The sequence below is a fragment of the Dendrobates tinctorius genome, unplaced genomic scaffold (genome assembly GCF_039654945.1).
Source record: "Dendrobates tinctorius isolate UK_male_01 unplaced genomic scaffold, ASM3965494v1 ptg000008l, whole genome shotgun sequence".
Lineage (NCBI taxonomy): Eukaryota > Metazoa > Chordata > Amphibia > Anura > Dendrobatidae > Dendrobates > Dendrobates tinctorius.
Window position 1 is genome coordinate 67,309,064 of NW_027361676.1, and position 14,438 is coordinate 67,323,501.

At 45.3% G+C, this 14,438-nt stretch overlaps 1 long non-coding RNA gene across 1 annotated transcript; it reads left to right on the plus strand.

Annotated features, from left to right (window-relative positions):
• The first annotated feature begins 12,861 nt into the window (after positions 1-12,861).
• On the plus strand, positions 12,862-13,903 carry LOC141089585 (uncharacterized). The gene is made up of 3 exons (XR_012232332.1): positions 12,862-13,291; positions 13,368-13,454; positions 13,583-13,903. It is a non-coding gene; the product is annotated as an uncharacterized lncRNA (long non-coding RNA).
• The last annotated feature ends 535 nt before the right edge of the window (positions 13,904-14,438 follow it).

Below are 14,438 nucleotides of genomic sequence, written 5' to 3' on the forward strand. Positions count from 1 at the left end.
AGAAAGTGCTCCTCCAACCAGCACTCGCAGTGCATCATTGACACCGGGAACATTGGCCCACATGTCAGATTATGCCTTGCAGATCCTAAAAAGGGACCCCCGCATTGCCAAAATGATGAACGATGATGACTACTGGTTGGCCAGCATCCTGGATCCACGCTATAAAGGCAAATTCCAAAACATCATGCCACAGGAGAACCTTGACCTAATATTGGCTAACAAACAAGCTACTCTGGTAAACCGGTTGGTTGAGGCATTCCCAGCACACAGCAGCGGTGATGGTTCTCACACGAGCCGTAGGGGCCGGGGGCAACTTGGAAGCGGTGTTGGTGGTGGACACATCAGTAGTGGCGTTGGAGACAGGGGTTTCATGACCATGTTGTGGACTGATTTTTCAAGTCCCGCTCACACGACTGGTAATACTGCATCGATTGAAAGTGACAGGAGACAGCAGTTGTCAAGTATGGTTACAAACTACTTTTCCTCCCATATCGATGTTCTCCCTCACAGGTCATTCCCATTTGACTATTGGGCCTCTAAACTGGACACCTGGCCTGAATTGGCACACTATGCCTTACAGGAGCTCGCATGCCCAGCTGCAAGTGTGCTATCGGAAAGAGTCTTCAGTGCTGCTGGATCAATACTGACAGAAAAAAGGACCTGTCTGTCGACCCAAAATGTGGATGATCTAACCTTCATTAAAATGAACCATGCATGGGTTTCCAAGGATTTTGTCCCACCTTACCCTGATGACACATCGGTTGCCAGAAAAATTGTTTTCTTTGGTCCGCCTGTTCCTGGGACTTGACCAATTTCGCCTTTAGCAGCAGGTGAATGTCCCACATCAACAAATGCCATTTTGTAAACCTCCCTAACTGGGCAGCCTCCTCCCTCCAATGGCCGGGGTCACCACCGAGTGCACGCAACTGTGCGAGTGCCATTGCCCTGGACAGGTGGGTGGGCCGACTCGTGGGCGCGGGCACTGGCACAGGGTCCCTCATAGTGCAATCAAGTGTCTCTGTCGGTGGTGGTGCACACCCGCCATCAGACACACCGCCGTACTATGAGGGGCCCAGTGCCAGTGCCGACGCCCACGAGTGGGCCCCCCTTGCTTGGGCAGGCCCCAGCATTTGCAATGTTTACCTCTCCCTGGTCCTCCGCTGTGTAGTCTGGGCTGTCAAATCCATCACTGGGACTGGCACTTCAAATTTGGTGAACTGATAGAAGATGATGGTTAAGACGTAGCTATGCCCTGTCCCGCTGGCCGGGATCTAGCTTCAGATGATCAATGGCTTCCATTTCTTATGGACGTCGACTTAAAATGAGATGCAGTGGTGGTTTCTCATCAGCTTTAACAGTTTTCCTACCCACAGACGTGTGACATTCCAGCGCACATTTTTAAATGTGCCCTCCCTCTCATGCCAATCCAAGTGAATCGCCTACGGCCTGTGGCTTCTGTGTTTTGCACTCCAAAGTTACGTGACAGATCATGATAGGCAGTGAGCACCATGTTTACATTTCTCCCTGTGATCAAAATTGGATGGAAATGAGTAACGGTGATGGGATCAATGGTACTGCGATACAGCAACACTTTCTTCACAAAGAAAGGTTTTTGCTGTGTCCACACACTAATTAATTGAGGGTCAGCATCGCGTCTGAGAATTGTGGCGGAAGTTGTTCCCGTGAATAGTAATTCGTAGATTTCTGCAATCACTAGACTTTAGGTAAATAATTGTATGCATCTAATTTCCTATTGCAGAGAGTCTGGGCTGTCTTACTGAGAAAGAAATATAAATGAAGATTTAAAAATACCACCAAAAATGTATCATGGTGTACGCTTGAAATACATTTCCTTTTTTCTAGTTTTTAGATTGTTGTGCAATCCATGCAGAGAACACGGAGATTTTAAATGTTTAAACTATGCTCTATATACCTGCTATCCAGTGATAATGTACCCTATCTCAACTTTTTACAATCTGGTCTAATCCATAGCTGAGACCATCTGAGCCTGCCTCCTGATCGATACACATAGGTTTTTAATGTGTAAACTATGCAACATATATACGTGTTATCCGGTGAAACTGTACCCTTTATCAACTTTCTCGAATCTTGTAGAATCCATACTGGGCCTGAGAACGGCTGCAGAGCTGTTAAGCAAGCTACAGCACCTGTGGTTTGGACACGTAATGTTTTGCATTTTTTCTGGAATGGCGGTTAAGTCGAAATCAGGAATTGTTGTTGACCTGCACTGGGAAATCATTGTTCACGGCGAATTATTGGAATCCCAGATCCCCATCACTAAGATAATCCTTTAATCGTCCCACCATGGGGAAAAACTAACGGTGTTCAGCGGGTTATCTGCACCTGTAAGCGACAAAAGATGGTCCCTTCATTGTAGCGCGCATGTAGCCCTGAACATGGAAGGCCATGATAGCCCTGTTATTGCTTGATCGCGCGTGCCAGAGCCTCGCGTATCCCTCTAGTAAGCTTTACGCGTACCTCAGGGGCATGCCGGAGTCTCGTTCGTTAACGGAATAAAGCTGACAAATCGCTAGCACAACTACAAACGGACATACCACACCACACACACACAATCGACAAAGCTTTCAATGTGTGCATCTTTTTTTGAGGTGGCATGGTTGTGGTTTCCCGGGTGGAGTCCAATTAAGCCGCAGGCTCCACTCCTGGTGGTGCCCTTTTGGACATTTCTTTAAGGTTCAGCTTTGCAATCATACTGCCCCCGGAAAGCAAACACTTTGGCTTCATGGACGCTGTTTGGAGGTTCATGGGAATAACGCCGCCCGATCGCCAGTTGCCATAATTTATTGGTGGGAAGTACGACGGTATATGATCGTGTTCGTTTTCAGATTTAGTTTTTTTGGGTTTCGTTTTTAGATTTTTAGTCCAGACTTTCTTGACTTCATAAGGGCATGACAAGCCTTGATCTGTGTCTCCTCCACCTCCTCCTTTTACTCCTCCACCACTTTTGTAAATGTAGTTGCCCTTTTCCATATGTTATTTTTGGCTTCTGAGCATTTTGTCGGCTTTGGGACACCTTTTAAGGTGTTTTGTAATTGTTTTGTATGTGTTAGTATGTGTTTGTGTTTGCCTGCCTTTGTTTTCAGTGTGGTTCGACGAACATTCGACGAACTTGCCTCCTGTGCGACGAACCAAAACACTAGCGGGGTGGCTCAACACTACTCATGATATATAGACATACATTGCTAATGTTTAAACTATGCTATATATACCTGCTATCTGATGATACTGTACACTTTGTCTACTTTTTATATTCTTGTCTAATCCATACTGAGCTGGTGAGCGTTTCTGTGTGACTGATGGAATATATATGGAGATTGACAATTATCCTTTGACTGAATAGAGCTGTACGCTTCTGATACAGTACCATATATCTGATGTTATTTTGGGTTCATTTTCTGCAACATTTTGAAGTTTGGTGAAAGAGGCGTGGGGGGGCCAGCTGGTGCTGATGGTGGTGGTGCATCTGCTGGTAGTGGCAAAAGCACAATAGCCGCTAAGGCAGGAAGTGTTGAGCCTGCATCAAGGTCTGTCTACGGAACGCCTGGAAGGCTACCTTTTCTGGGAGTAGGTTAACCGTTTTTAAAGCCGGAGCATGAGGATCTGGTTTGGGCTTACTTTGCCGAAACAGACTCCAGCAAATATGCCCTCCTCTTCTGAAGTTTCAAAAAATGCAAGGACTGAGTTGTCAAGTGCTGGCTCCAGGTCAGGAAGATCCCCTTTCCTTGTCTCCTGCACCCCCACCCAAAGTGAGGGCATTAGTCCATGTAGCTCTTTCTATCATACCATGCATGGGTTATCAAGTCAAATTGTGAATTCCCCAGTCCAAGATGAATCTGACATGGAGTGTGGGTGGCCAGGCAGGGCAGTGGGGTTAATCGGTACCGGGACGGTGTCTCCCTGGGATGTGTCACAGTGGTGGTGACCCGTTCCGTGGCCCTGGGCGTCCATGCAAAGGGGTGAATTGCGTTTATTGGTGAATGATACGTGACGCCACCTGTGGTTTCTGAGTAGATTGACCAGCGCTGCAGTGGCGTTTCTCTCGGACAGAAGTTGTGGTGCAGCTAAGATGTAGAAGCCCTGCACAGGTATGGCCATTGTCGCAGGGCACATGGAAGAGTTGGTAGATGGTGTGCAGTGCAGGATGTAGCAGAGCCGTGCGCCAGGCGCAGGAGAAAGAGGACAGACACAGTCGTGCAGTTCCTTTACCTGTACTTGGTAAGTGCCGTCCAGGACCCAGAGTACAGATGGAGAAGGAGTTGGTCAGCCTGGAAGCCAATTTGGAATTCTCTCTCTGCAGACAGGTAGTGTGGCCATTCTAGCGCTTATCTGAGGTACGCGCAGTGCTGAGTTCAATGAAGTTCCCCCTGTTGACTCTCTCTTGGAACTTTCTCGTATGGCAGCAGCCGTAGCCTTTTCCTTCTGGCTCCCACATGTCGCTGCTGGGGCCTCCGAGCCTTAGTTGGGTACAGAGCATTTACAGCTGCTACTTCCTCCGGTTTCTGCTGCAGGAACGTCAGTGTCCATACAAACTCGGAGACCGGAATCCGGACCATGCGCTCAAGCTAGGAGTGAGCCTTAACTCTGCTCATCCTCCAGCTCCCCTTCTCACGTCCACTCACTTCCCCTTCCCTTCACAGACTGCCCTAACTTACCTCCTCCCGACCACAGACAGCAGCTCCTCAGCAGTCAGGTTCAGAGGTCTCCCTGCAGGCCTGGAGTGGGAAATGTGTTGTGTGTTGGTTTAACTGCTAGAGAGATCCTTCGTTGCTCCCAAGCATGACATCACACTCCCTAGGAGGAAGGTAATGCCACTGTGGTGACCGTACTCCTGGGGGCGACACAAGTGCACTGAGGCCCAGTCACTGCTAGATGATTCTGCTGGTACATTGACACAGACCACTACATTCCCCTCGCTCTCTACACAGCCTGAATGTGACCCAGATGAAACTCAGGTTACCCTTCACATATACTGTACCACCTTACACGGTGACAAAAAGGAAGGTGCAGCTGAAAGTGCAGGTTCGGCCCACCCGCCGTCAGATACACCGCCGTACTATGAGGAGCCCTGTGCCAGTGCCTTCGCCAACGAGTGGGCCCCCCCTGCTTGCTCTGGATCACAGCACTTGCAAAGTTGAAATACTTACCTCTCCCTGCTCCTCCGCCATGACGTCTTACGCATTTCCTGACAGTGATATTCTGATCAGAGAGCGCAATGACATCACGTCTGTACGCCCAGACTAGTACAGGGATTCCCTAGCGAGGAGACTTATTTGAGGAGACTTATTTAATTGTTTTCAATGTTGGGACAGCAATTTTTGGGGAGCACTATACTCTGGAGAATGATATATGGGGCCCACCATACACTGGAGCATTCCAAAGGTGGACATCAGACACTGGAGCAGCATTTACAGGGCCCATTATACACTAGAGCATTAGAAATGGGGCCCATTATATATAGAGCATTATTTGGGCCCATAAGACAGTGCAGCTTCATCCATGGGGACCAACATATACTGTATCATTATGTGGAGCTCATCATATACTGTTTCAAACATTATATGGGACCAATGATTCTGTATGGTGAATTATATGGGCCTCATTACTCTGTATAGCGCACTATGCGGTGGCCATAATACTGTATGGAGTAAGATACTGTCCGTTTTTGGAGCTATTGGAGAATTTAAAATGGATAGTATTTTTCATTGTACAATACCGCTATTTCTCTGCCGTATCGGAGCATCATGAGTTGTGGTATGTGTTAAAGGGGCGCTCTTTGGCCCAGGGCACATGAAAACCTGGAGCCAGCCCTATCCCCCCGCAAATTTAGCCAAATAACCCCCATTTTTCAGTGCGTAACTAGTATTATGAAGTAAATTAAGGTTGAAAAGCTTCAGTAATAAGATTTGAGGTTTTTGGCATTCAAAAGGGCACTGTAGGTGTGTTTCCTGGCCTCCACTCCTTGCCGACTTTGCTTCCCCATTGACTCGCATTGGGTTTCGTGTTTCAGTCGGCCTTCGACTTTTCACAAAAATCAGTCGATTTCGTTCGACCCGACTTTTGCTAAAGTCGGGTTTCATGAAACCCGACTCGACCCAAAAAAAGGCAAGGTTGCTCAACTCTACTTAACATGATTCTGTTGCATTTTTAAACGTTTTGTGAACATAATTTCAAATAGGGTGTGAACTTGAGCATAGCGTTGGATGTGATGACATTTGTTAGCATTATAAAAAAAACTAGTAAAAGAAGTGAAACAATTTTGATATTTTAAATATAGTAATTACATAAAGGTAATAAAAAATGATCCATGTTTTTTCTTTTTTATTGATTTAGTGATAGCAGAATTAAATACTACATAACTTTGAAGCAAGTTTTCATCTTCCTATGATGCATTTATATCTATAGAACATAGTTAGGTCCAGAAATATTTGGACAGTGACACAAGTTTTTGCATTTTAGCTGTTTACCAAAACCTATTCAAGATACAGTTATATAATCAATATGGGCTTAAAGTGCAGACTATCAGCTTTAATTTGAGAGTATTCACATTCTAATTGAAGTAAGGGTTTAGGAGAATTAAAGCTCTTTAATATGTAGCTGCTACTTTTTAAAGAAACCAAAAGTAGTTTGACATTTATCTCAACAGCTCTTTAATGGGCTGCAAGAGCTATTCTCTAATTAATCCATCATCAATTAAGCATGTAAAAGGACTGGAGCTGATTCCAAGTGTTGCATTTGCATTTGGAATCTGTTGCAGTGAAACCACAACATGCAGTAAAAGGAGCTCTCAATGGAACAAAAACAGACCATCATTAGGCTGAAAAGAAGAAATCCTAAAAAGAGATAGCAGAAATGTTAGGAGTGGCAAAATCACTAGTTTGGAACATTCTACAAAAAAAGAAAGCACTGGTATGCTTGGGAACTCAAAAAAGGCCTGGATGTCCATGGATGGGTGGATGAATGCAGAATCATTTCCAAAGTGAAGAAAACCCCTTTAACAACATCCACCTAAGTGAAGAACACACTCATGGAAGTAGGTGTTTCAGTATCTAAGTCCACCATACAGAGAAGACTTCATGAGAGCAAATACAGAGGGTTTACCACAAGGTGCAAACCATAAACCAACCTTAAAAATAGGTCAGATAAAAAAAAATCTGAAGAAGCCAGCCCAGTTCTAGAAAAGCATTCTTTGGACAGATGAAACTAAGATCAACCTGTACCAGAATGATGGGAAGAAGGAAGTATGGAGAAGGCTTCAAATCATAATTGATTATAATCTAAAGCACACCACATCATCTGTAAAACATGGTGGAGGAAGTGTGATGACATGGACATGCATGGCTTCAAATGTCTATGGGTCACTAGTGGTTATTGATGATATGACTGAAGACAGAAGCAGCTGGATAAATTCTGAAGTCTACATGGCTATACTTTCTGTTCAGATTCAATTAAATTCAGCTAGGTTAATTGGAAGACGCTTCATAGTACAGATGGACAATGACCCAAGATATACTGAGAAAGCAACCCAGGTGTTTTTAAGCCAAAAAGGTAGAATATTCTGCAATAGCTGAGTCAATCACCATATCTCAACCCCATCTAGCAGCATTTCACATGCTTAACCCTTTAATGTCCAATGACGGACACAGTCCGTCATTAGACATATCCCCTGCTTTGATGAGGGCTCCGGCGCTGAGCCCGCATCAAAGCCGGGACATGTCAGCTGTTATGAACAGCTGACATGTGCCCGCAATAGGCGCGAGTGGAATCGCCATCCGCCCGCGCCTATTAATTAGTTAAATCCCGCTGTCAAAGCTGACAGCGGGCATTTAAATAGCATTTCCAGCCACCGGGCCGGAAATGACCTCATCGCTGACCCCCGTCATGTGATTGGGGGTCGGCATCATGTTGCCTGGACAACCAGAGGTCTCTATGAGACCTCTATGGTTGTTCAAGGCATATGGCTTTCAGCGCCACCCGGTGGACGGCGCTGAGAGCACAGGAGTAAATTTGCTACATATGAGTGATCTGCTCATCGCCCATATGTAGCAGAGCCGATTGGGTTGCGCAAGCTTCTAGCCTCCTATGGAGGCTATTGAAGCATGCCAAAAGTAAAAAAAAAATAAAATGTTTAAAAATAAAATTTTTTTAAAAAACCTAAAAGTTCAAATCACCCCCCATTCTCCCCAATCAAAGTAAAGCAGTAAAAAAAAAATCCCACATACACATATTAGGTATCACCGTGTTCAGAATCACCCGATCTATCAATAAAAAAAGCATTAACCCGATCGCTAAACGGCGTAGCGAGAAAAAAATTCAAAACGCCAGAATTACGTTTTTATGGTTGCCAAGACATTGCATTAAAATACAATAACGGGCCTAGTTTGTATTTAAACAGCAAATGCTTGTTGAGCCGTATGATCCACGTTTGCAATCTCTACAGTATATTCTGTCTACACTATGTATAGTAGGTGTGGGCTTGTGACTATATTAATGTGTCTATATTTGTCTCCTTGTAACATCCTTGAAACCACAAAGCCAGAACGTATTACTTTGTAGTTAAACAGATCTGCTGGGCGCACCTGGGATTTCAGTGGTCATTGAGCTTTCATCTTATGTAAAGATCTTATTTTCAGCCGTATAATAGAATATTTGTTCTGGTAAAGTTATCCCTGACACAGGATAGACTTTCTGTGGAAGTAATGCAAGGGGTAACATGATATGAATGTATGTAACAGGACAGAGCTGGCGAATAAGTCACGGCATTTCTTGGCTGACAATGGAAGAATTATCAAGCCAAATCGGTGGAAAAACTATTCTCTGTACTTGTTACTTATCAGCCTAGGATTAAATCTGCTGAAAGATGTCTTTAAAGTGGATCTTGAAGACATCGCATTTTGCTAAGCTTTTGCAATTGTCTGCGTTGAAAATAGATGGGTGCCAATATTGAATAAAGGAAGGTGAAAACATTGATATTTTAATTATTAAAACTATATATCTTTATCATAACTCATGTCAACCTGATGTTTACAATACATACATTCTTGAAGGGGTTTTTGTGGTTTGGGGCTCAAGTTTGTAGCCACTCTGCATTTCGGCAGACTTGTGAATCCTTACAGTGCACAATGCGTTCTGGCAGGATGTTCCAGTGCTAGCGAAGAGAACTGGCGGTCATGGGACTGCAAGTATGTGATTTGCATACTTCCGACCACTTGACGTTTACATCTGCCGTATTACACAGAGGCAAAAGCTTTGTGGTTACAAGTGGCAGCACACATCTTGTGAGTAGCATCTCAGTTTTACAACCCACTTAAACAGGACCCTCCCTTTCATGTCCGCTTTTTGTCTGATCACAGATCACTTTGGTGAAATCCCCTTGCCCCAGCCTGTCAAGCTCTAGTTTTTCTTCACTAAAGCTTCCTGGTCCGGACTACACAACATTCTTGGTCCATTTATTCTATTGTGCCATCTCAGGATCCCCAAATGGTCCCAAGCTGAGCCTACCTGTTAGTTTCTCATGCAGAATTCTCCTGGACACCCACACTTGCCTGCTGTATTTTTAGCAACTGCCACGTTATTATCTGGTCACTGGCTTGATACCTAAATGTCTGTGTATCTTTACTTTACTACACACCCGGATAAAGGTCTATTTAGTCACCATACCTGTGACTGGCTTTACTCTCGTCACTGTCTATCTCCAACTACCTGAGAACTAGCAACTTCCTTATTCTTCCTAAAATTCCTACCAGCTAAAGGGCTTAGCTAATTTTATGTCTCTCTTTGAACATTAATTTTATTTTCCTATTATCATACTGTCAAGATCCATGCTGGATCATGACAGATAAAAGCACATATAACCTTTTTTTTTTTTCCTTAAGCTGTGTGCTTAAGTTTGGTTTTGCCCCCGGTGGCCATTAGGAATATTACACAGTGGTGTTTTTTGTTCTAGTTTGCCCCGGTGGTGGTAAGCATCATTGCACTCTGGTTTCTTTAGTTTAGTGCATGTGATATAAAGCAGGTGTGATTGCTGGCTTTTACCTATAAAAGAGTGTCAGGTGTTGCAATCACTGTTGGTGATAGTGTTCATTTCAACCATTCTTGGTGGAGGAAGGATCTAGAGAGAGGTCCTGGCAGCTCAGTCAGAGCCCTGTTGTGGAAGGAGTCAGAGGGGATTTCCTTGCAGCTCTGACAGAACTTGGTGGCAGCTATTCAGGAGGAGAGCTGCATTCTGGTGGTGGACTCTGTTGCTGGGAGCAAGAGCAACAGCACAAAGCTAAGTGGTGTTTCCCTGTCTGTATTTTTCCCTGGTGTGTATTTGTACAGCAGTGGGGCCAGTGCCTGCACCACCCAGCTCCCTAGCAAGGGATAGGTGTAGGGTGTGCTAGGGTGACAGGTATCCTGATCGGCATCCGGTGCGGAACCGGCCTAGGGAATGTTAGGAGTGTGAGGGACACTGACTCAGGGGAGTGCAGGAGGTCTCCACGTCCCAGCTCCCTATCGCAGGGCCCACCGTTGTAACTGTTTCCCCTTTCCCCGTGTCTTGTTGTTTCAGTTACTGGCCTGCGGGCCATGTCACACAGGACAGTTTCACGTGTCGTGTCTTGTTGTTTCAGTTATCGGCCTGCTGGTCGCATCACACAGGACGGGTCCACGTGACACATACATGTTCAAGGTATATTTCTATAAACAGCATCAGTATATAAAGAATGTATTTGTGATGCTCCCAGGTGGTGCACATGGTTCATGGACCCACTGTGCCATGGACTGGACTTACCCTGAAGAGGCGTGACTAAGCAGCCACCTTGGTGTTCGCTGGAGCCTCTAATGATGAGGTCAGACATGTGCGGCAGGTAGTTGCCAGTTACCACTACAGGGTGATGTCTGGCCATAGCTGCTGACCCCAAATGGCAGAGATGCTACTTCTGCTACATGGACAGAGCAGGACAGCCACTAGGGACAAGTTCAGATAGGACAGCCTCTTGGGGCAATTTCAGACAGGACAGTCTCTCGGGACAAATTCACACAGGATGGTCTCTCGGGATAAGTTCGTGCAGGATGGCCATAGGGACAGGTTTAACCTGTGCAGAGAGGGTGGCCACAGGGATTAGTTCACAATCCTGGCCTGGGTATTCGGCCCACAGGGTGTCGGACAGGTACCGCAGATGCAACCATGTGGTATGGACACCACTAAAGTGGTCGCAGGGATACAAGAACAACTATGGCGGATACACGGGTATTCAGTATACAGAGCAATATAAGACTAGGGAATGGAACCTGGCAACATATAGTTACCATCAACCACCTAACAGAACTATATGGGTTGCTCAGTCACCTCCCAGTAGGGGAAGGTGCCTTTTATACAAGATGGTTCCCAGCAATTGGCTGGGAGACACATTGCAGGTGCAAGAACATTATGCTAAATGCTTTCCAGCACCTTCTGGGAGCTTTTACTATGCGCGTTTGTTGCCTCTTTAAGAACCGGGCAGCATGTGCACCGGTGCCCTAGGAATGCCACCAAGACACAGTGTGGCATGCAGAGATGAGGAAGAAGGCAGGGACTGGAGCACGCCAGAGATTGCGCTGTTGGTCGGGGAGGTGAGTAAGCTGGTGTTCACGCATTGTGACAGAACGGGACACCACGCAGGGACGTTGAGCATAGAGTTACAGTATTATTATAGCATGCAGCATATTACATCAATAACATTTCCAGGGAGTGTTTCTTCTTCTGTCATATATTACATTATATAATATATAATATATTTATATTTTCAATGTGGTATACAGTGGCCAATACTACATTAGTGATATATTGCATATTTATATTCCGGGATGCAGCAAAGGGTGCATAAAGATAATACATAAAGATCTGATCAAATGGAGAAGAGATTAAAGAAAATTACTCAGAACAGTAAAGATGGGCGAACCTGAACAGTATTCGAGCATGGACCCCGAACACGGACTACCCCAGGAAGTCTGTGTTTCTGTTCCGGTTTGGCACCCTGAACAGGTGTTTCCCATGCTGTTATCTGCATTACAGCGCGAGAAACATTGACAGCTTTGGTCAGTGGTAAGATCATTACTGCCGGTCACAGAGCTCCAGTTTCCATGCTGTCAGCCAGCAGCTGTGACCGGCAGTAAAAAGGTAACCTCCAGTCACAAGCGTCAGCTGTTGAGTGAGTATTACTGCCATCAACCTATGCATGCTGTCTCTGATAGCAGCAAGAACAGGTGCCATTGAAGGGAGCATTCACCAGCTGGTGCCTGTGCTAAAAATAAATGAAGTGGGGTCTCTTCTATTTTTGATAACCAGCGCAGGCAAAATTGACAGCTGCGGGCTGTAACCCTCAACTGCGAGTTTTATCACAGCGGGTTATCAGGAATAGAAGGGTCCCATGCTGTTTTTTAAACTTATTTAAATAAATTATTTAAATCATTAAAAAAAAAGGGTGGGGTCTCCCCCCATTTTTGACTACCAGCCAAGCTAAAGCACACAGTCTGGTAAAGGGCCATGTACTGTCCCGGTGAAGTGGTAAGTGGTGCAATGGTTGTGGGTTTGATGTTGGCTGTTTTATATCCGCTAACATCAAGTTCACTAGTTAGTAGTAGAGAGGCATCTGTAAGACGCCCCCATTACTAACACCATAGTTAGGCTGGTTTCACATTTGCGTTTTTTTGCGCTGGAAAAAAACGCATACGTGCGCATGCGTTTTTTCCCCTATATTTAACATGGGTGCGCATACCTGCGCGCTGGCATGCGCACGTATGCGATTTTCATGCGCTGCGTTTTTTTGGGGTGTGCGTTGGTATTTTCCAGACGCAGCATGTTGCATTTTTTGGCCCTGCAAAAAAGCGCATGCGCACGTATGCGCACGTTTTGCGCTAAAAATGGCCATTATAGCCTATGGATGCGCATACGTGCGCACTGGCATGCGCATGTATGCGTTTTTTTAGCGCTGCGTTTTTTTGGTGGTGTCCACTTGTTGTCCTAGTTATAATCTTCTAAAGTCAAAAAAAAAAAGTCTATATAAAGGAGGTGCCTGCCAAAACTCTGCCACTACTACACTGACAGATTGAAGAGCAGACAGTCAACAAGGAACCCATCTTATATCAGCGAAGAATGTGAGTATATTACATTATATGCCTGTCCTTTTAAATTATGTATGTACTAATGATTTTTATTATTTTTACATGCAGTATGTCTTCAGAATCCGAGTATTCCCCATCGCGGCAGGAATTGGCGCAAGCAGACCGTGAGGTGATTATTTTCGTGCATCTGGTAAGTATATCTGCTGCTTCTCCAAATCTCTTACGTTTTTTTCAACTTTTTTAAGACATCGTCATCATCATCTTCTGCGGACGGGACTAGTGAGGGCGAAGAGCAGGAGCAGCGAAGCCAAGTCCCGGTGGTGATACGGAATGTATGTATCAAATGATTTGTAATGTTCTTTATTTTTTATCTTCTATTTTTACTCTTTTTTATGTTTCTTTTTTTGTAACTTTTTATTCAATTTAAATTTGATTATTCTAATGAATGTGTTTTGTCTAGGTTCCACAACGGGATGAAGACGTCTACCTGGATAATGAGCAGCTCATCAGCCTGGTCCAGGAGCGTTCGCCGTTGTGGGACAGCCGTGACCGGCTGCACAAGGACATTGTGGTGACCCGGCGGCTATGGAATGAGGTGGCCGCAGCGTTGATGGATGGCTGGGACAGCGCCACAGCATCCTCCAAAAAGGCGTTTAGTGAGTATTTCCCTGCTCTGTATTGTGCCGCAGTGACTGTTGTCCTTGACGGCACTGTTGGGTTTCGTGCTAGGCATATTCTAGCAGGAAACCCAACAGTGTCATCGGGGTCTACAGTGACTGCTTTGAGTATTGTATTGCTACATTGTGCCGCAGCGACTGTTGTCCTTGACGGCACTGTTGGGTTTCGTGCTAGGTGTATTCTAGCAGGAAACCCAACAGTGTCATCGGGGTCTACAGTGACTGCTTTGAGTATTGTATTGCTACATTGTGCCGCAGTGACTGTTGTCCTTGATGGCACTGTTGGGTTTCGTGCTAGGTGTATTCTAGCAGGAAACCCAACAGTGTCATCGGGGTCTACAGTGACTGCTTTGAGTATTGTATTGCTACATTGTGCCGCAGTGACTGTTGTCCTTGACGGCACTGTTGGGTTTCGTGCTAGGTGTATTCTAGCAGGAAACCCAACAGTGTCATCGGGGTCTACAGTGACTGCTTTGAGTATTGTATTGCTACATTGTGCCGCAGTGACTGTTGTCCTTGACGGCACTGTTGGGTTTCGTGCTAGGTGTATTCTAGCAGGAAACCCAACAGTGTCATCGGGATCTACAGTGACTGCTTTGAGTATTGTATTGCTACATTGTGCCGCAGTGACTGTTGTCC